The sequence below is a fragment of the Haemaphysalis longicornis genome, unplaced genomic scaffold, assembly GCF_048455015.1.
Source record: "Haemaphysalis longicornis isolate Haplotype H1 unplaced genomic scaffold, Haemaphysalis longicornis Haplotype H1 scaffold_3, whole genome shotgun sequence".
In the NCBI taxonomy this organism is placed as follows: Eukaryota; Metazoa; Arthropoda; class Arachnida; order Ixodida; family Ixodidae; genus Haemaphysalis; species Haemaphysalis longicornis.
In genome coordinates this window covers 157,044,061-157,067,918 of record NW_027526335.1, presented here as the reverse complement: position 1 = coordinate 157,067,918, position 23,858 = coordinate 157,044,061, and positions in this window count along the sequence as shown.

Sequence of the window (23,858 nt, the reverse complement as noted above, 5' to 3'; positions counted from 1 at the left end):
CCAATGCGACACAGAGGCTTGCGGCCGGATGGCGACGCGCAGAGTGGCGCGTGGGGATGCTTGACCCCATCGTCCGACACCCCATCGACGGTTACGCGCGCTATGGGCAAGATACTGTGGGAGTATAAAAGCCCTGTTCCACAGTCGGCGCGTCCGTCTGGACAAGAAGGATCGCTCACAAAGGAAGCGGAAGAATGGTACCAAGCCCGACGACGGCAGGGCGACAAAGTGAAGGCGTGCATCGCAGTTGTATGGCGGGAAGAGAAACCGGCGGCATTCCTTCGGACAACTAAAGCCAGTGACAGCGGCAAAGTTGATGGACAACCATTGTGGTTAATTAATGGCTTCTATGCCCAACGGCAGATTTACGGACCCCGAGCTGCATTCCTATGAACGGACCTCGAGAACATCGTGCTTGAGCGGGGAAGGGCACGGAGTGAATGTGGCCAATCGTCAACATGAGAGAAACGGGTGTGCAGCGGTTGATTTGTGAAAATGAACCCGGCCCGGACATCTCGACGGACACCAACTCCACTTTTGGCCGAGGGAAAATTTAGCTTCAACATTAGACTGTGAACTGTTTCTTTGTATTAGAGAGGTTATAAAAACCCGAGTACATAGGATGAAAATACGAGGCGGATTAAACATACCGTAGTCGCGTGATGTCGGGCTATCATCAAGGTGTCGGCAGATAGCAACGAGTTTACTTCACCAACGGACCGAACGAGAGGACGGAGGAGAAGCTCATTCCCGCATTGCACCTTCAGCCGTTTCTATGGGCAAAGACAGCAGGACAAGCCACGCTGCGACGCAAATTAAGTGACAAAGCGCATCCCTTGAAATAACAAGCTTCTTTAGAAAACTTCCATTGGTAAGCACTGATGCGCTGACGCGCTGACGCTTGCCTCCGTTATTTTTATCTACATTTACTGCCGTCAAGTGCATCTCGATACTGGAATTTCCGAGGCCTGAATCGTTGGCGCTTTCGAAGGCGGACCGTTAAATGTTGAAGTCTAGGGGTGTTTTAGTCTAATAGCACATGGAATTAGGCGCATGGCATTTCAGATTTACCTAGAATTTTGTTTTCTTCCTTCATAACTATTAGTCACAGATTTGGAAGCGCAAGAGGTTTGCCACAGAGTTCTGAACTCTCGAGTGCCTACATGTAGGAGCTTTTGTAACTGGGCTAGTTGGTTCATTGCATGAAGATGAACAGCGACAGTTGTTAGTCAGCGCCCGTGTTTGTCGCCTCTGCTCTTAGTCCCGTCCCTGCGCTGTTCATTTTCATGCAGTGCCTACATGCCCATCTGTTTCTGCCGACTTCGATTTAGTATGACTTATAGGATGCTCCGGAAATATGCCTTAACATTAGCATAGGGAATGTATAAATAGTGTGCAGTACGTGTATTTATTCCTGCAAATATTATAATTACTGCTGTCCTTTTTTTTAATCTTGCAATTTTCGCGTAGGGATCTTTAATGTGCGCACAAATCTAGAACACACAAGTGTTTTTGCTTTTCGCCTCTATCACAAAAACGGGTACACTTAATATCATTTCTCTTTGCAGGTTTACGCGCCTTTATGGCAAACGCTGGTGTTCATCGTGTTTGTACTAGTAACGGCCGGTACCCTCGCCCTCTACCCTATATTGCATAAAAAAGCTACCTTGGCTTGCCCCCCCCCCCCACTCCGCGCCCCTCCCCCCCCCCCCAAAAAAATAACCTGGGTACGTGGCTGCTGTGGTGTATTGTTACGGACCGGTTCCGACCAGTGTTTCAGCTGGGTACCGATGGCAAGCCGAGTGGCGTATAATCAAGTAAGGTTACTAACCGTCCCGGACTTTTCGAGACTGTCCCGACTTTTTATACGACTCCCCGAGTCCCGCGCTGTCTTTGTCGGGACAGCTATATGTCTCGAATTTGTTTATGACCGACCAGTTACTTTTTCCCCGCTCCAAAGTACGCTCAACAATGCCCGTGATGCTTCGGAAAGTAAAGTTAACGCAAATTTGTCCAGGGAGAGCTTCAGGTAAAGCTGAACTTCCACGTGAAGTGCGGCAACATTTACAAGTACCTTCTCCAGGAAGAGATACTGTTGCGAGCAGCATGTAGCCACATGAAGTACGAATTCAATAGTCCTCAACAATAATGAAACAAAAATACCGCAATAAAAACCGATTTCGTTGCCTCGTTATGTTAGGGTAAGCTCCGCCTCCCTTCCTCTGTCCCGACAACCTTCATTGACGAGTTAACCCTAAGCTGGTGGCTGCTACCGTTCGCAGAGTTCCTCCGTTCCGACAACGAGAAGCCGGAGGTGAAACTTAAAAACTGTAGCATAAAGTTACAGCAGACAAGCCTGATGCAAAAAGCGACCATGAAGTCTCAATCCGGCAAAGTAACACTCTGAAGCTATGTTGTTCACACACTGGATTCGATGCTCGCGCTTGCAAGAATTTAAGGAGCAAACCACAACGGTCAAATTTATGCGCACAACGCCACGGAGTGTTTCAATGGCCGTCAAATTTGATATACACAAAACAACCACGGTACATGGAGAGTGAGGGTTGTATGCTTGCACGTGCCTATGAGCGCATGCGGAGGCAGTCTCCTGAGGCTGAGAGACTGAACCAACTTATCCTCAAGTACAACACGGTAGAACCCTCAAGAGCATCGGTGGAACTGCTCTTCAACATTACCAACGAATTATTTACAAAAATCGGGTTCGTCTGCCCGACACCAACGTCGGACAGACGAAACTTTTGCAGAGTTCAAACAAAGGAGTCTACAAAGTTGCGAATATGCATTCTGGACATTCTTTTTTCACTCATACTGTAACATTGAATCAGCGTTCATTAAACGCCGTGTATTGTTACTTTCGTTGCGGCTCTTGTGCAAGCCATTTATGTTCCTGCATATGAGTTAATCTCTATTTGCACATATAATCCGCATTTGAAGACCCAAGTGGAAAGCACCATATGTGTTGCACTTGTAATAGACGACCAGCACACTTGCAGTTATATATGTCTGGAATATGTCCGGTACTCCGTAAAAATATTTGTCAAGTAGCGTTTCTCCACATAATCTGCTGCCTGGGTGTTCACATTTGTATTATATACGTAGTTCGATGCGAGTGTTAAATTGCTCACTTCATTTCGCCTCAGAATCATCGGGCACCAGATTTCAAATAAAAAAAATCAGATGTAACGTTAATGTAACGACACGCTACAATCTTGGAAGTGTAACTAGAACGCGTTCCTTTATCAATATAGGAACTCGTAACGGGAACTCGTTTCAAAATTGGAAGTAACGAGGAACGAGCTTTCGTTCCTATTTTTGAGGAACATGTACAACACTGGTCCATGGAAAGGATGCGCTTTGTCCGCTTTTCCAAAGAGCGGGGAGCCCTAAAAGAGCAACAAAGGCAGTGCGCCGGTGAACGTGCGCGTGTTCAGCGAGATACTTCGGTGTTTCGGCAATTGGAAAGCCAGTCGAAACGACAACGGCGGGACGCTGATGGGGTTCGGCAAGGAGGAGTTGGGCATTTATTTTGACATGGATTTCACAAGGGATTGGTATACGGTTTCGCAGGTTGGACTAGGTGCGAGTGCACCTGTGTTCAGAACAAAAGAGGAGTTGTGTTGTTTTTTGTACATAACCTGCCAACTATAAAGATACGTATAGATCACAGACAACTTTCCTTTATAAAAAGTTCTTAGACCGAATGTCTTTCTACAGATGTGTTCAACGCTAACCATTGCGGCTGTTTCTGATAAATTAGTGTTTCGAGAAAGAGATTTCAAATTCAGAGGGTACTGCTGTGCGTTCTGACTGTATGGGGCCTTGTAGCGGTCTTGGGCAAGCCAAAAAAAGCCTTTTGGCCGTATACTGTTGGTCACGGTCATGGAGAAAACAGATGTTAGTCAGTGATGAAATCAGTGAGGCAAGAGAGTGCGTTCTGCATCTATGAGCATAACCGGCTATATAGATTGCGGCATGACCGTAGCAGCCACATCTATTGGCAAACATCTCACCAAAAACAATTCTGGGTAGGGACGGCCAGTTTTATTTTGATTGCAGTGAGACCTGCGAGTGCTGGCACCAGATACAGCTGTCGTATCCCAGTACTCTACCGATTTAGTACCCGTGGTACCACCCACGCCACACCGCTTTTCTGATGGAGGCGAAAAGCAAAAACGCCCGTGTGTACGAGATTTCGGCGCACGTTAAAGATCCCCAGGTGGTCAAAATTAATCCGGAGCCCTCCACTACGGCGCGCCTCATCGCCTGCGCTGCGTCGGCGCGTTAAACCCTACAATCAATCAATCAACCACCCACGCCACCACCTAGAATTCAATAGTCACTCAGGCATCCCCCTCCTTTTAGCGAGGAACTTCATGGGGTGCTTTTTCCCGCCAGTCATGCGCGTCAGCATTGCTCACACGTTCTTGGCACACTTGCGTGGACGCCTGCGTGCCCGCGGCGGCTTCTGCTTCGAATAGACAATTACGCACGACGCACGCGTCAGTCAGAGGAGCATGACGACTTGACCAATGGGGAGGAGCAATCCCCAAGGCGGGAATCCGAGGCACTCGGGGCCGCCGGCTGGCGCTGCCGGAGATGCTTATACATGCTTCCTGCCCCGGTTGATACTTAATGGGCGCTTTCACCAGCCGCGTGGAGTACGTATTATTGTGCACTGTTGTGCAATATAATCAGGTCTTTTGCCGAATGAGCAACTTCGCTTGCGCCTCGCGCTGCATTAGAAGGAGCTGTTAGAAGCGGTTGCTGGAGCTAACGTCACCACTTTACGGCATGGCATGCCGCGCGCACCATGCGGGTGGTACCCACGGCTGCGTCAGCGCGCATGCCTGGTGCGCGGCGCGTGTTCGAGTGCAGAAAATGCTCCATGCGATGCAAGGTTATTATGAGCAAACAACCACACTGCAGTCGTTCCATATCTTCCTCCGCTCGTATTGCATTATTTATGTTTTGCAATTAGTACGACAATAGCTTAGCAGTTAGGTGAAAAAAGAGAAGTAAATGTTTATTAAAAAGACAAGAGGTCTTCCTTATGCCCAAATATCTATAGCGTTCCTTCCGACTGAAGAAGGAGGCGGGCACCAAGAAAGAAAAACGGGGATTTGAAGGCATGAGAAAGAACAGTAAAATTATTCACGTTTAGTTTAGAATGTTCTGGTTTGTCTGCAACGTAACAATTTAGCAAACCTCAAACTTCATGGCATGAGCGAGTTGTTCGCATTTTGTTTGCAACTTAAAGAGAGTAAAACCTCTTGCAGGGGCCATTAAACAATGGTGCAGCACCCACGTTGCTAATAAGGCCGCTCGGGTCTCTGGGGTTTAATTTGTGTTAGTTTGCGGTTACATATCTAACGGATGCCGTTTATAAATCATAATAATACCCTAAAATTAATCTTTTTTCTAGACAAAGCAGTTGGTTCCCACTGCGTGCTCACAAAACTATTCCAATATTCGGATACTGTGCTTTGCTCACCGAAGCTACCGTAATAACCTTATGTGTCACAAGTTCAGTACGCCAAAAGAGACGGTCATTCGCCACTTTTTCTGCTATATTTTACTAAAATGGAAGTTGCCTAATGAAAGAAGGCGCGAATTCCAAAATGTATGTAACTCCGACCCGGTATCTGTTCAATTCAGGTGAAAATGAATATCCTTTCATATTCATTAAAATAATTTATTCCTTTTTCAAGCTTATCTTACAGGGGGTTTCGCACATTTATTTTGAAATACTATGTTTTTTACTATTTAACAGGTACCCCCTGAAAGGCAACTGAGGGTCTGCAAGCACGTCGGGGTGCTAGGACTTCTGGTCGCAAGGTCAAATGACGTACGGTACTATTCCTAATATCCACAGTAAATGGCTTAACACTTTCCGCATTGGCAGTCATCACAAAAGAGATCGTCTGCTTAACTGTCGTCGTCAGCCAGGTGAGGCAAGTGTAATTTTTTTTGATGCAGGGTATTGTTTGTTTTCAGACACATATCATTCATTCTCGCGAGAGATGTCAAATGTGTGCGAAAATCATAACAGCTTACATAAGCTTAGCCAATTCAACCCACCCAAGTACACGGAGAAATTCTTCAAAACCGAAAAATCGTTAAAATTTAGACACCTAATTGGACAGTTACATGTTTGTAAATATATTTTTTTTCATGCTTGAGAAAACCTTTCTAGGCTAATAAAAGGGGTTTAATTTTGCACTAAATGTGCCGCACAGCTTCGTTCGGGAATCGCTTAGCTTGGCGCCGAAATGAGTCCTATGTATTTAAATATATTGTCACAAAGAGAAGACGAAGAGGACGAAGTTGTGTGCGCGGTGCGTGGCTTTGCTTGGTGCTGTGATGGACGCTTTCTTGTAAATATATCGCTTCACATTCAACAATTGTTCTTGTCATTCGTCGTGCCACCAGATAACATTTTGGTGGGCCGTGCAGGGTACATCCCCCATACCGACACTCAAGCATTGCCCTCCTCCGCTTCTGATGCGTTTTCCTGAGGGTTCGTCGATTGCGTTGGCTTGCCCCAGCCCCAGAACGTCATGGATACGTCCACGTCACCAGCCCCGTGTCCCCAGCCGACGAGACACCGCGAGCAGCCGAGAAGAAATCCGCCGTGACCAGAACTGACGGCGACTCCGCTTCTCCGCCCAGTACACCACCGCATCTCCAAGGCCCTTCGGCGTTTCAGCTGCATTGGCGGGCATCACTGTTCGTGGGTCGTGGTGCATCGAGCTCATCCCCTTCATCCGTGGCAGCATGCATTTCGTTACTGTTTATAATCGTGTCATTTTTCATTACGCGTACTCACCCATCCACTGCGCCCTCGACCGGGACGGTCGACGCATCGACGAGGGGCCATGTCACGAAGGGAAGACGAAGAGGACAAACTTGTGTGCGTGGTGCGTGGCTTTGCTTGTTGCTGTGTAGGACGCCATCATGTAAATATACCCCTTCACATTCAACCATTGTTCCTGTCACTCGTCGTGCCGCCACGTAACAATATAAATTGAAAAATTTACCATCTCCTATTTACGGAGGTTGAAAGAAGTACCAAAGCTTTCTAACAACAAAACTGCGTCAAAAGTGAGGCAAAACTTTCGCTAAAAGTGCGTCAAAAAGATGGTCAAACCTAAAATGCACCCAAATCACAATTCAAGAACCAACCAATACGGCAATTTTTTGCTCAGAACTTAAACGCATTTTTTGAACTATCGAAATGTATACTGACATGTGTTTTATGGGATAAAGGTATACTATTCCACTCCTTCTTCATGATCGATGCGTGTATTCTGTTATCTAGAACCATTCTCTTTTCGGTATTTTTGAATAAGCACTTTTACACAATGGAATGCTGTTGTCACGAACCCGCATTGCGTACAGAGATTTTGTCAGAACTTTTCAGTTGACCAGCCGATTGGGAAAATTCCTTAGTTTTTAACAGGACGCCATCATTTTCTCTAAGGAAGCTTTCGCTTTATTATTAAGCATTCTGAGGTTCAGCCTAGTTGATATTTTGTGACACTATAAGCAGTACACACGAACACGGCCGAAGAATTAGTTACACGCAGCCCGCAATGCCAAGCGTCGAATAGTTTCCTTGTTTCTATGTGCTCTCTGCTGAATATTTGAATTTTTCAAAGAATAAATGCGGTACTGTCACCAATTGCGTATAGTATAAACGAAAATTGAGAAACGCAGCCATCACGTTGTTACACGATCGAGAGATATTAACATTTTTGATCGTGAGTATACAGGCTGACTACAAAGTATTTTCGCTCATTTTCGCTCATTTCTGGAGAAGGAACAAAAACCGGGTGACTTTACCATGGGTTTGAGAATACGCTGCCCAGCCAAAGTAGCCGAATATCAGTTTCTCACCAAAGGTAAGGTATAACGGTTTGAAACTCAATTCGAAACAGATTTTGTGTGAAAATACAACTTTATTGTCACTTATGACGAGGGCAGACGCCGCAGAACCACATCCTGACGCAGTCAATTCACAAGGGTTCGTGCACCGTACTTTGTTACTCTGTTATGGTCTAAAAAGGTATGGTATAGGTGTAATAAGGGTGTTGGGAAGTCATACACCCTATTTTGTAGGTTCCATCATATTATTCTTGAGCTTTATACCCATTTTGTGTGGAAAAAAGTGTGTTCACCGACTCTACATTCTCGATTTTTGCGGGGTGTTGAAAGAGTGAAATGAGTGCTTGTTATTTGATTACAGCGACGATTATTAAGGCCATATACTTAATTTAAAACGTTCCCATCCCACCGATTGTGGAATATGTTCATGTGCACCCCCGCAGCTTCTCCCTTCGAAGCAGTACGGCCCCTTTATATTTGGAAAAAAGTTATTTTTACAGTATTATCAGTTGTTCGGTATAACTACAGAGCACACAAATCAGTCGTAGTTCCTACAAATGTTATTTTTGTATGTATGGATGAAACGTAAGAATAGTGTCACCAGTGAAGCAGAATGATAACACGAATTGCGCATATTGTATATGCGGTTTGGCCTTATCAATGCGAATGAGTTTTGTTTTAAAGGTATAAAAAATTCATACCCTGGACGCGCAATGAAACTGTTTGCTTCCTCTAAGCGTCTGCAAAAGCCGTGAAAAGTGTTGCAAGTCGGTTACACCTTTCTGTTGCTGTTGTCTCCACACTTTGTTGTACGTTCTCTCGTTGCGCCCTAATGCTCTACAAAACTGTACTATCGGTGTGATTAGGGTAGTTCAAGGTGCTCACATGTTTTTTCTTTGTGCTCCAAGGCATTTTCGGTTAGTTATGAAATAATTATACGTACAACCTCAATGTATATATATATAAACAACCTCAATGTTTATATAAACAACCTCAATGTTATATAAACAACCTCAATGTTTTTTAGTGTTGAAATGGGTTTGGAGTTGCAAAAAGAACAGCGGAGCTGGGGTTCAACCTATATTTTTCGGTTTTTAAAGTATTGCTCGGTATTGTTTAGAGGTGCTTCAAGGTTTTTGTGGAGGTCTTTTACAGCCTTTCTTTAGCTTCAAAAACGCTAATTTGTAGCTTTACATACATGTTGCAAAAAGAGAGTTGAAATATTGAAAATCCTTCGTGGGGGATGTCGAAAGGGTGTGGTATAGGTGTTACGTATTTGTTAAAATAAAATGGCGTATAGGATATATAAACTGCAGCACGTCTGCCAGTAGTCCTTATGATGAAAACGTTTTTGCACGTTCGGATGCTGGCTTGTATATTCAGTCATTAAAATGCATAATTACACGATGAATGCTAAAATATTTCATTTTTGGGACTTGCCCATCGACTTATCAAGACGCAAGGAGAGCACATGTATTCTAGGCTAATTAAGTTTGTACTCGCTCTTCCGTACTCGGTCGCCCCCTGCTTCCCGTCTCTGAACTCTTTCTGGGCAGCTGTGGACTTCAAGTGAATTCACCATGTAGTAGCTTGTTCCCCACCCCAGACGTTTGTAATGCATTGTGTGGACTGCCCGGTATTTTTGGAAACTGATTGGGCGATTTTATATTCTTTGGGAAGCGCTGTTACCAGTACATTCTGGGCCCTGATGTTGCGTAATATATCTTCTGTTTTCACACTCCGTTCGTTTTTTTGCTCACTTCTATTGCGGTCCAACTGTGAATTCCGCGTGTTATTGTGTCCATCTCAAACTGCTCGCTTAGTCGATCCGTGTTGTGAAGCTTAGCTGCGAGTTTTAAGCAGCCTTCACCCTTATTTACGGTGTTCACAAGCACACCTTTTTTTCATGCGCGCACACTTTTTTTAGGTAAAACACCCATTAGTTTGTGTGTCATCGGACACGTTTTTGCACCCATTTATGCGAGAAAGTGTGCAACAAGATTACACCATCTTCCTGTGGGGGACCCTGATGAGGATGCGAAGCATCATGAAGGATCCATATTGTTCCATTGGGTTGCCGTTATGTTGAGTAATCTGGTGTTTAGTAGCCCCAGAGTGAATTCCGCGTCCGGGTCCACACCGGTGGCCAAGGCACGCAAGTACTGTTGTGTGACGGTGATCAGGCGGTGGTTCTCGAGGCGCCGAATCTCGTCCATCATGTTCTTGTCGATGTTGTCTCTGTGGTAGAATCGCTAGTCTCAGCGTTGGTGAGGTAAAGCGTTGGTGAGGTAAAGGTTGTTGATGTTGGTGTACCGGTTGAGAGCAACGTACACGCCCTCCTTTTCGCAGCTTTGTCTTCTGCTTTTTCTTCTTCAGCGGTTCCCATACGGGAAGATGACGACGGTGGTTGAACGCGCAGCTATCTCGTGATGGATTCTTTGGTTGGCCAATGCCTAGGGCATCCTGCTACAATAATCATCAGCGGTACCTGGCCAGGCAGGCGCAGTGGGGGGGGGGGGGGGGCGTACGGCAGACAACAACGACAAGGCAGGGAGGGACACAGCCCCGAGCATGAGATGCTACGCATCTAAAAAGTTAAGTGCGTGTGGTGGTCTGTTGTGTGCTTGTAGTACTGTCGCGTATTGCCAAAGGGACGCTCAGACTAGTTACTCTGGATCGCTCACTTCACGACGCTGCTGAAGAACGGAATCTCTTTTTTTCGGAATCTGCATCGTTTTTTCCCCTGGAAGGCTGTCTCGTACTGATAATTATAGGGCAGTGTGAAAACCCCGCGTGTAGCCCGTGCGTGGTTGCGTTGATGCTCATGGCCTGCGTGAGCAATTGGTTTGGTGGATTGGACCTTTTGGCGGTAATCACGTACAAGACAGGCACATAAAGATATGTAAGGGGAACTGGGAATGGTTGTCAGATCGACCTGTGAGTAAATGCTACTGCGGGCGAAGAAAACAGCTCCAAAATTTGGACAAAAATCCCGAACACAAAACACAAGCCGTGGTGCATTGCCAACGCCGAACGCCTGCACACACCGAAACGCAGTACGCACTGCCGGACAACGTGTGGCGTGAGCGTTGGGAACGACGTGAGAGAGCGAGAGCGAGAGAGAGAGAGAGAGAGAGAGAGAGAGAGAGAGAGAGAGAGAGAGAGAGAGAGAAGGCAATTTGTTAGAAGAAAGGGCGAGGCGTTTGGCAGCAGTTGACACCGACATGCTACTCGGCGGGGTGAGAGGGACGGGAAGGCCCGATAGATACACCGCAGAATAAAGAGGAAGAAAAGAAATAAAAGACGGGAGAAAGAAAATACAAAACTAGAGTGCTCAGTTTGTGTCAGTAGTGCGATGAATCAGTCTCAAGATGGTTTTTCTTCACTTTAAATCCCTTCAGTGATGCCAGTCTCGTATTGATAAGCGAACAACGCTGCCAATATTTCACGTTCAGCTGGGGGAAAGGGCCCTGGCCCAAGTAGTAGTTTCAAGGTCGTCGGAACTGGGCCGAGGCGCTTTAGTTTTTGTACAAGAATGCAACTTGCTTCCATATATGTGGAGCACTTAAAAAGCAAATGCTCCATAGTTTCCAGCAATCCGCAGATGTCAAAGTGTGCGCTAGGCTGTGTAGCGTTCAAGTCACAAGGCAACCTTGCCGCTCTTCCCAGCATTATGTGTCGCACATGTATGAAGTGTGAACCCGATTCCTGAATTTTCCTGTATCCTGAATCCTGAAATTTTCCTGAGCCATAAGCGATACGACCAAATAGATTCCGGTCTACGCCCTGTATAATAATTTCGAAATATCTGCCCTATTTTAATAATAAAACTGTAGACTTACTACATTCGGAAACGTGAATAGTGAAAGCTGCACAAAACTCTAAGCGCCTTTCGATTGAACATTTCTAATTTTACATTCAGAGTTTGAATCTTCTTGTTGTCCTCGAAGTATATTTGGCGTGATTTTCCTTTTATAGAAGACAGTGAATCATTGTTTTTTAATCGGGGGTGTTATGATGCTCCGAGAACGTGGGCTGGGAGAAATATAGCACCAGATGACACCTAGTGGCATACATGGGTGAAGGAAGGCAAAAAAACAAGGAACAGATTTATTTATGAGCATAGACGATGATGGAGCGCCGTTTCGGCAGAAACCGGGGCCGTCCGGGCGAGCGGTAAAGATTGATCGTACTGTACCTAGAAGCGCAATGTCTCCAAACTGCTCAGGCATGGCTATTTTTGGATAGGCTCTTTCGGGCATCGCCACACAATGTTCTGACGGGTACCGAGAAACTGGCAGCAATAGAGTAGCGTGAATGGCTGGGTGAAATGTTTAAGTTTTTAGTTAGGTGCGTGCCGGGGTATAGAGACGGCGAGGGAGGCACTAATGTCGGGTAATTCTATTGTACGTTGTCATCTCGCCTGTCCAGCCTTCTAGCGCCCTCTTAGGAGGCGAGCTGGCTCGCCTTGGACGGTAAGTTCTGGAGTCACACTGTGGGCAGATTAATTTCCCCTAGGCCAACGTCCATCTGAGTACAGAGCATTTCTACCAGGGACATGGGGGGTGCTTGTTTGAGAGTTTTCAGTGCCCAGGCAAAGTGAAGCAGGAGGTGAAATTCCGAACTACCGCTTCGGAATCTGCGATGATTGTGGAAACTGGTGGCTTTTGCGTTAGCTCTCATTGTATTGCCGCCTTTTCCGCCTGAAGTAGGTAGTGGTACAAATGGCCAGGAAGTTGAGTTGAAAGGGATTTCAAGCGCAAGAAGAGACGATTCTAAAGTCATCATGCCGCAGATATTCTGTTGCTTTTATGTGGTGGACTTTAGGTTTGATACGTATTTTCAATATTTCTACGTATTTGCGAAAGCCTTTTGGCGTGAAATTGTGAGATCATGTATCGTTGTTATAGGCTTCAATATCAGCTTAACAGGAAGGTCCTCACGGAGTGTAGTTTGCTTTTAAGAGAGGGGCGGGGTTCTAGAAGGGAGACTTCTAGCCTGTGAAGAATATGAGCACCAGTGCTAAATTTTGAGGGCTTGGTGATATGATTGTAGAGATGAACTCGAATGAGCGCTTCTACGCTGTTAGTCATATCGATGGCTCAGCGTTTGGCAGTGTTAGAGGTGACGGGAATTCGTTGGCCTGCACTATAGGCTGTTTTATGGTTAGCTTTGTTATTTGTTTTTGTAGATGAATTTGAGTGCGGGGTGAAGTGCACCAGTCTGTGGTTTACCAAGGCGCGAACGTGCCGGAAGCGTTGAGCCCTTAAAAGAAATACGGTGATGATTATGATTAATATGATCATGATTATGATCACAAGCGTGCACAAGTGGACAATGCCACGGTAGGCGCCACGTCAGTTGACAGCACAGAACGACCGCGCGGCTTTCCGCGATATACCAGGTGCGGTCTACGCGGCGATAGCATGAGATTTGACTACGTGAATAGCAGCTTCAAAACCAGGTGGCGTTCAAAATACCGGCATATGGATTCTACAATTCAACACTAATGCTTTGGCATTCACGACGTCATAAGGGGAGCCTAATTGTCCAAGACGTTTTTGTCTTCAATAAAAAGCAACCAGCCGAAACTACAGCGACAAAGAACTCAAGTGTCCAAGAATTTCGCATGTTCAATAGACAGCAACAAGCTGAACTTACAGATAAAAAAATATACAAATATAATTTGCAAAAACACCGTGCGGTAAAGCATCTTGCGTTTCGGTCCATGTAAATACGATACCTCGATAAGAAACACAGTTTAAATGCGCGTGATATAGGCGTCAATCTTTGCCGCTTGTTATTTCGCAAAAGCTGCCTGTATTATCTACTTCATCTATTCCATGACTTTCACAAAGTGACCTGCGTTTCACATGCGAGATAGTTGCATCGCAGATGGTTTACATTTCTAATCGAGAAACATGGTGCAAAATATTGTGAAAACTTTCTGCATTGAAATGAACACCATTTCTAAACTTTTGCCTGACATTTTAAAGCAAAGCTTTTTACCTCTACCCCCCAAGGGCTCTTTCGCGACCGTTGGTGTCACCAGAAAACTCCATCGAACAAATAAAAGAATTTACTGGCACCGCCGGGAATCGAACCTAGAACTAATAGACTCACAAGGCGAGAGCCCGTTGTCTTACCGATTTAGCTACGAACCCACGCGAAGATGGGAAAGACAAGTGGTGTACTCACCAAGCACATCTATGGGTTTGCCCTCTGCGTTCTCGCTGAATGCCACGTGATGCGTCACGCGACCACTCACGCCCGTCTAGCGGCCCTGTGCGCACCTTTCTTATGTGTTAAGAGTTACAAAAATAAAAGGAAGCTCACACCAATGCATGACATCTCACTTCTAGTACGCCAATGTGCTAAAGCCTGTGGCCTCCAGTGTTCACGTAAACAATCACAGCTCCTCGTCGTCCACCCTCACGCCAAACCAAGGAATACATTCAAATACTCCTTGATGGCGAGGCCATAACTCCAACCCCCAGCATCAAGATCCTGCGCCTACATCTCCAGGCTAACACCAAGAGTGACGTCTCCTTGCAGCGCCTCAAAAACAGCATTCATCAAATCATACACATGATCAAGAGAGTTGCCACCAAGAAGCGAGGCCTAAAGGAATCCGATACCTTTTGATTGGCCATTGGTCTTCTCATGAGTGCGTCGACACAGAGGCGGCTTAGCACGGGGCTCCACAACACGGTGGAAGAGCTGATGGAAGGCCATCTTTCTAACCGGAAGGTCCGACTCAGACCTGCGGTGTGTAAACGCACGCTTCACCAGATTGGCTGGGCAGCCCAGAATGTCACTCCGCTTGACGTACTACCAGACTCTTGGCGACTAAAACTAAAGATGCTCCCTTTGCTAAGAAATATGAACCCCTCACATGACGAGGGTCACCGAAAAGCACGGGCTCAAGCGCTAAACACCACCCTCGGTGGGAATCATGCAGTTATCACCACAGTCGCCTCCAAACATCGAGGGCAGCAATACGACGTCATCGTGGCTACCTCCGGAACCAACCTTCTTGCGTGTACCTCGCTTAGGATCCAAGAAATGGCGGCCGCAGAAGAGGCCACCATCACCTTGGCTCTCGCTCAACCAGGGGTTCGGAGGGTAATCACCGATTCCCAGCAAGCCTACTGGAATTTCCAGGCGGGTTGGGTGTCCTGACCTCCACTGCGCGTGCTAAAAAACCAGTCCCCAAATGGTTCCATTCAGCTCATCTGGACACCCCCTCACGCTTCAATGGAGGGCAACAAATACTCCCACCCAACAAGCCTGCGCTTTTACCTCCCGTGCTATGGAGCTGCACGAGGACAGTCACCCGCTTGTCACGTTCAGATAGATAACCCAGTATGATCGTCTTCCAAGACAGACCGTACCTTCGACTTACCGTGACCTTTCCAGAGAACAACAAACTACCCTACGGCTCATACAATCCGGGCTCCTTCCCACAGCCTACGCGTCTTCACTTAATGTATCCGAATCGCTACGACGCTGAATGTAAATTTTGCTCAGAAGTAGGAAAACTCCACCCTGTAATCGGGGTGTGCGTCTTTAGCCCTGAGCACCCTCCTCTCTTTCCGTCAACTACCCAACAAGAGCAATGGGAGATGCTCCTGTCCAGGCCCTCTCTACCTACCCAGCTTAAGCGGGTGGACAGAACAAAGGCCGCTCGAACTGCATATGGGCCCCACAGAAGAAGGAATCACTCCCCAGGGCTGCAATCTAGGCCATTCAGAAATTCGACCAGAAATATTTCATCCTCCCTCTCCTCCTTCTCTGCCACAAATCTCGTCGCCTCCGTCCGCGGTGCAGAGACAGAGAAGTCAGATTATCTAACACCGACTTGGAGCTTACTTTAATTTTATAAAAAAAAGTTTCCACTCATGTGCTACACCAATACAACTCAACCAAACACTGTTCATGCATCATGCATTGATTTAACCTTACCAAGAATATCTTTTTGAAGTAATAAATGGTGCGGTTAAGTGCATTTCAGTTTTCTCTCGTTTCGCTACTTGTAGAGCGATGTGAGGGAATTTAAATGACGCCGCATCGGTAATCGTTATGGGTGCCGTTTACAGGTTTGCTTTCCAACCACATTCACGGGGTGGATTGGCGCGATTTTTTTTTTGTTTGTAAATTATGTTGCGTACAAATACGAAATGCTCCGCAGTGTGATCAATACATTCTTCCTTACGCTTTGAAATTATGGGTTTGACAGCAAGAAAATGTGCAGACAATGCTGCAACTCGGCATATGAATGTTGCGCATCAATACAACGGCACTAATTTTTTTCACAAGTATTTTAAATTTAGCTTCCATTCTTGTTTTTCAAGCAATGGCAATGAACGTTGATCCACGATGTTTTTTTAGGGCTGCAATTCTGAAATCCCACCGCAGTATTCTTCACTCAGACGTCTCTGTTGTTCGCATTAATTGAAGATGCTGTCCTGAAAATGTAAAAAGAGAGGTATTACTTCTCGGTTTTGCTTATATACATTTGAAACAAGCCATGCCGTAATAAAAAAAAACTGGGGGTAATAAACGTAAGTCTCCGCCATTTATTCATACTCAGCTTCCCCACAACCATTTTAAAACATGGTTACGAAAAAGTGGAGAATCCCAAACACAAGCAACGGCTTTCTCTATTGCATGATTACCAACCGAATGATACCCATTGACGAAAAGAGAACGTGCACCTTACCGTAACAATATAAATGTTTTGAACACAAGAAATCTACACGCCGCACTTCGCGCACTTGCTGGATGTTCTGCGCATAAGAATTCCTGTAGGTTCCACATTGGCGTAAGGGGGATCCAACATTTTTTTGGGGTGATATGTTCCCCAAATATTTTCCAGGGGAGCGGGGCGTTTATGCTGGTTTGCGGAACAAAACGACGTCACGTTCCTTCTGCCTTCACACCTTCGGCGCTGCTAAGACATCAAAAAATAGTGCCCCATTCAGCCAGGATTTACAGCATAGCTCTTAAGCCAGCCTTTGTGGTTTCGCTTCAGCCGTAGCCGTCAGCCTCGTTTTAACAACGTTGTAACAAAGACAACGAAAATATCACCGAAGATAGACGAGACAGACCGCCTTGAAAGCGCAGGAGGAAAGTATTCGGATTGTTTGAGGGGGGGGGGGGGGCAGTACGTCGAGGCCACGTGAGACATGCTCGGCTGCGGCGACGTGTTGCGAAATGAGCTCAGAGTAGAGCGCGCCGTTGTGCGTTTGCTGCTGACGCGATCATTTTCTGTGACCCAGAAGCTGTGTGCCATCGCCGAGAAGACTGAATTTTCTAACGCCCTCAAATTTCGCATTAGGGAGTATCTTAATCGTCTGCCAATTTCCTCATACGCAGTTTTTAAACCGATGCCATTAGGTTGTTTCGAGCTAGTGATGTCGCCTTAGTTTCGCCAATGTCGCCTTAGACACTATGGTCTCCAAACCATGAAGACCTGACGCACCGTCAGCGGCGAAAGGCGCTATTCCTTTTATACAGAACTGAATGCCCTTACAGCCCGTCGGTTTACAACGCATAAATAAACGCCAAGAATTATCTTTAAAATACAGAATATCATTTTCACAAAAGAACCCACCCAAGCCAGACACATTTGTACATTTATTTCAAGTTTCGACTCGCTTGACTTTTTGGCTGAGACAGAGAAGAAAATTTTGTACAATTCTTCAGGTACAAACACCGCGTTATTTTTAACACTACTTTGTTCTTATTTCTCAAGTGGCCTGATGTAGATATTTCCTTTTATTCTTGGAAGCAACCGCAAAACCAGCAGGCGAGAGTATTGAATTCGCTCAAATTAAATAGCGTCGGGTGACTTCAAAGTAAAAATATCAATTGTGATTCTTTAACAACCAGTTATTGCCAAATTATTACTTACCATGAAAATTGTTGCGCCCACAAGTACTGCTTTCATACGAGCCTCCAAGTCTATGGGGAAACAAACGTCATAACCAGCCGCTCCACGTTCTCTTACAATTTGACCGATTTTATTTTTCCGGTCCGTCGCATATATCTGAAAAGTAAATATATTTCTATCTAAATAAGCTAACAGACTTTTGTTTCGTATTTTAAAGCGAAGTGGCAGGTGAGTATTCTACCACTGTACCACCTCGCGTTCAGAAGGACCGTGGTTCGAATGTAGGTGAGAAACAATTCTCCACGCATTAAAAGCACGAATCCGCTTATTGATGGAATCGCAGAATGAGGCTTGGGATGCGGCCTGACCCCTGCGACCATTCCCGGTAACGCACTCTCTCACCAGCGAAGGATGGGCCAATCTGGTGTAGTAACGGCCAAAAACGCACGTGAATACGCCAATTAACTCACAGCGCTCAGTCTCCAGTGGCTGCAAAGCAGCTGACCACGGCGCCCGTCAGAACTGTGACGCAGCAGAAGGTGCTAAGAATTCCTCGATCCAGAAAGGCCACCATTGGTAAATGAACCTGGCAACGTTTAACACAAGATCTTATCTAGTGAAGCGAGTCTAGAGGTGTTCTAGAAATTAAATAGCAATAAATGAAATGTCATAGGGCTGAGTGACGTTAGGAGGAAATGTTGAGCCTTTACGGTGCTTACAAATGGACACGTCCTATGTTACCGTGGTCTATTGGACAAAAGAGAATAGGGAGTGGGATTTCTAGTCAATAAAAGCATAGCTGGGCAAATAAAAACTTACTATTCCAATAACGGAAGGGTAGCCGGTCTTGTAATTAGGCTCAATACGAGGTACCAACTCAAGGTGGTACAGGGCTACGCGCCACATCCAGCGACGACGACGAAATAGTTGACCGCGTCTATGAAGATGTGGCTTCGGCATTGGGTAAAGTAAAAACCACGTATACCGTAGTTATGGGAGTCTTCAAATGCTAAACTAGGCAAGAATCAGGCTGGAGACAAGGCAGTTGGAAACGATGGTCAGGGTTTTAGAAATAGCAGTGGAGACCTACTAGTAGAGTTCGCAAAGCGGAATAATCTACGCATCATGAACACCTAGCCGTTTCTGCAAACTGGAGAGCCGGAAGTGGACGTGGAGGAGCGTGAATGGGGAGAATAAAAATGAAAAAGTCTTCATAGTGTGCGATAACCCGGCGTCGTGCAGGATGTGGAAGTGCTCAGAAGGGTAAGGTGTAGTAACCACGGTATAATTAGATCTCGAATTAGGCTAGATTTAAGGAGGGAGCTGAACAAGCTACTGCCTAAAAAGGAGATCTATAAGCTAACGGTAAGACGTAAAGATGAATTTCGGATCCAACTGCAGAACCAATAGTCATCTTTTACCGAGGAAGCAAATTTTACGGCACAGCATGCCAGCGACAATCTTAAAAGCATTATCACTTAATGTGCAGTATTTCAGGGGCACGATGTCTGGAGAGGATACTGGCAAACTTTCCACGAGACGAAATATCAAATTAGGAAACGCCAAACTATAACAATCTCCGCCGAAGCTTACAGAATAAACTAGAGGAGCTGTCGAAGTTACTCAATAAGCGTAAGAGAGCTGACATACGGCAGGATTATATGGAGAGGATTGGATATACTGTGAAGAACGTAGGCAACCGAAAGTGAGTGAATGAGCGCTAAAATCAGATGTGTGCTCTAAAGACAAATGGAGATGAAATAGTCATTGTAGCTGACGAGTTATATAGATATCTGTACAGAAGACAGCACATCCATTATAATGCCCAACGAGAGAGAGGGAGAGAGAAACACGCTTTATTCCTGGACAGGCTTAGTACGGACGGTGGAGCCGCGGAAGCGCAGCTGTATAGGCCATAGCCCTGTCGACCAGGGCGCACTTGGACTGGGCGTCCGAGCGCGCGAGGTTAGACAGCCAGGAGTCGGGGGGGGGGGTGCGAGGGGGAAGAGGAAGCAAGGAGGGGCAGTGCCAGATGACGTGGGATTGTCTTCGTAGTCCTCGCATTGTGGACAAGTGCGAGTGGGAAAGAGGGATGGCGATATGTGGGTGAGGATTGATCGAGGGGGGGGGGGGGGAATGGGTTTGGATCGGTCTCCAGAGGGATGATTCAACGGGGGATAACGAGGGATGAGGGGGTCGAAAGGGTGGTGCGTGAAAGCCTATGATGAAGGGTGATTTCACGGATGGTGAGCAGTGGCTCTAGGTGTGGAGGGGGATGTGAAGCGAAGAGGGGTATCTGCGGAGGGGTCCAGTGTATCAAAGCTCGGGCCGCCTCGTGTGCCTTCTCCAACGAGAAAGTAGTGCAGAAGAGATAGACATCTCACCAGTAACGACAGAAGAATTAAGGAAGGCTTTGAAAGAAATAGAGGGGTGCAAAGCACCTCGTGAAGCCCAGATAACAGCAGACCTCTTGAAGGATGGCATGAAAATTGTTCTAGTAAAACTGGCAAACCTGCACACGCAATGCCTAATGACCGCTAGTGTACCGCAATATTGGAGAAACGCGGACACCATCTTAACCCAGAAATAAGGTGAAAAGACGGACTTGACAAAATATAGCCCGATCAGCTTACTGTGAGTCGTCCACAAGGTACTTACCAAGGTAATCTCGAACAGAATTTCTGCCACCCTAGCTTTAAGTCAAACTAAACAACAAGCATGGTTTCATAAGGGCTATTCAACAGTGGACCATATTCAAGCGATCAATCAAGTGATATAGAAGTGCGCTGAGTATACTAAACCCCTATATGTGGCCTTCTAGGATTATGAGAAAGCGTTTGACTCGGTCGAAACCACAGCAGTCATTCAGGCATTAAGGAACCACGGTGTAGATAAGCGTTATGTAAAAATACTAGAGAATATCTACAATGGGTCCACAGCTACCATCATCCTCCATAAGGAGAGAAGTAAAATGCCTATAAAGAAGGGCGTCATTCCAGAAGGGGCAATCGCTCCGATGTTATTGACAGCATGTTTACAAGAAGTATTCGGAAAATTGGATTGAGAACAGGTGGACGTAAGGGCTAAGGTAAATACGTGAGAAGTCTCACATTATCTGATGACGTAGCCTTGCTAAATAACTCGGGGTACGAAATGCAAAGCATGCTTACTACACTGGACAAATATAGTCGAACCGTGGGCTTAAAAATTATTATGCAGAAAACTAAACTAACGATCAATAACCTCAGGACAGCCTAACAGTTTGAGGGAGGTGGCAAGGCAGTGGAAGTGGTAAGCGAATATATCTACTTAGGCCAAGTTGTGACCCCGGGTCTTCACCATGCGGAAGAGATAATTCGAAGGATAAAAATGGGGTGGAGTGTATTCGGTAGGCATTCTCAGATAATGAGTGACACAGTTCCCTTGGCCCTGAAGAAGAAAGTGTAAGACAGCTGCAGCTTACCTGTACTCACCTACGGGGCAGAAAATTGAGGGCTAAGAGAGCGTAACTTTAATATAGGACGGGTCAGTGCGCAATGGAACAGAAGTTTATAGGTGTAAAATTATGGACAAGAAGTGAGCGGAGTGGGTCAGGGAACAAACGCGTGTTAAGGATATATTAGTAGAAATTGAAAGGAAGAAATGGACGTGGGCAGGGTATATAATGCGAAGACAAGATAACCGTTGTCATTCAGGGTAATAGAGTAGATCCCTAAAGAAGGCAAGCGTGGCAGGGGACAGCAGAAAGTTATATGGGCAGATGACATCAAGAATTTTGCTAGGATAAATTGGTTGCTGTTAGCACAGTTTCTCTGGCATTGAAATCAGCATTATAAATTTCAATTTTAAGCATGCTGCTCTACGAAGTCATCAACCGTAAACACCAAGACAATCAACTCAAATTCTCTTAGGTTTTAGGACTGCGATACTGAAAAAAATACGTTTTTAAGGCCGCCGAACACGAAAACAGGCAAGGTTTGATTAATGCGTTTTTAGCGATCAACTCAGATGGTAATTCTCGCTTACACATAGTTATTTAGAACCGGGTTGCGGCTTTCTCCTGAGGCTTACGGGTGCCAGTAAATATTTACTTTCCTTTTTTCGCTTGTATTTACTTCCGACTGTTTTTCACATTTCTGGGTCTGCAAAAAATTAGTGGAGAAATTTTCCCTCACAATTATTATACTTTCTTTGTGTCTGGAATTAATGAAACAAGAAGTTAGCATTGAAAATTGCGCAACCATTATTGTCATTTTGCAACCCATAGAGTCATAAGCAGCACCGTCATGGATACATTCGATAATAACTTTGTTGCATTCTTTGCGTAGCGGGTCAGGTTTACTTTTGAAGGTGAACATTTTGACAGACTTCTGTCTCATTGGGAAGTTACTATACTGAAATTTAATTATGCTCCAACTATTAAATAGACGAAATCCCACGTTTCGAAGCCGGCTTGGCTTCTTCTTCAGGGGTGACTGGGGCCTGCAGCTGCGTCGTATAGTCTTTCACTGTGGCTGCCCTCACGTAAAGTTCTTCACTGCGGCACGTGTGTGTGCATCGAAGGGAGAGTACCAAGCGAGCGATTAATGTTCCCAGGAGTTCGTGGGATATGCCACGACTCAAGGGAAAGCCGCTTCCTCCAGTTCGTTTCCCTTTCGAGGATAGCCGTTCCGGAAAACTCAATTTTGTGTTCGGCCACTTCACAGTGTTGGGAGACTGCGCTGCGTTCTCTATTCTGTTTCCGTACGTGGTTTTTGTCTTGCGGAATCCTCTTCGGGAGGGTTTCGCTTTCACCGATGTATGAGGCATTGCACTAAGCGCACCGAATGCGGTAAACGACCCCGGGCGCTTTCTCTATTGTCGGCCGGTCTTTGGGGCTTGGGATTAGGCGGCCTATAGTTGTCGAAGCCTCGTGGGCGATGCGCGCTCTTATTCTTCTGAAAATCCGGGCCAATGCCTCCCTCGTTCTTGGGACATAAGGCACCGGCACGCGTTTCAGAGTTCCAACGGTTGATGTTCTTGGAGAGTTTGCCAACCTGTTCTGCTCTTTGCGACGGGTTACGGTGTGAATGAACTTTTTCGAGTATCCATTTTTCTGGAGGTCCGCAATTACACGGCTTACTTCTTTTTTACGTTCGGCTTCCCACGAGCAAATCGCGTCAGTTCTGTTAAATAGAGAACACAACAGAGGCTTTATGGCCAGCGGGGTTGTCCGAAATAAAATGAAGTTAGCAGCCGGTGTGCCTCGGCTTCTTGTGAACGGAGAACACCAGGCTCTTGCCTCCTTTTGTCACTTGGGCGCCAAGAAAGGGAATGGAGCCGTCTCGTTTATATTCAGCCGTGAACTGTACCGTGGGGTGAACGGAATGTAGTCGTTTTTCCAAGCTGTCAACTGCGGAGGTCGTCACTATGCAGAAACAGTCGTCTACATACCGAAGAAAAAGTTTAGGTTGCGGCAGGAAGGAGCTCGAAGACTTCCATTCCACGTTAGCCATTCTGCTAATATAGCGAGCCAATATTCTAACCATAACATATGAATGCTCATTGAAGATTGTCTAATCCAGGAGGGTAAAATTCCTTTCACGAACCGAGGGAGGTTTATTGACAGAATGCAATGATGCACCAACACAGTCAGCAGCACCAAATCAGCTGAATACATTGCCCAATTGATTCTGCCTAAATTTTGCAGTCCTGCCTATGTTTTTGTAAGGAAGGGCGTCTTTGTCTCCTCTGAGCAGTTATATGGGTATTAGGGATGATAGTGTGTAAGCCGCTATAGACGGCGCGATTTCCGGTTTGTTCCAGCTCGCGTTCGAGCTTGTGAAGGGTGCAGTGCTGCAGTGGATGCATGAACAAACAGTTTCCGAACTCTTGCAGTACGTTCAGCAATGCCACTTCAGAGGAATACGGCAATTCTACGAAAGAGTAAGCTAACCCTCCTTGGGAAGGTAGAGCAGGACTCTCGTCCAGCGTCGCACAACTCCGTGGCTGGTGGAATTCCCCAACCCATGTTGGGTGATGCTTGATGCTGTTTAAGAGGGCGCCTGGCAACTTCTCT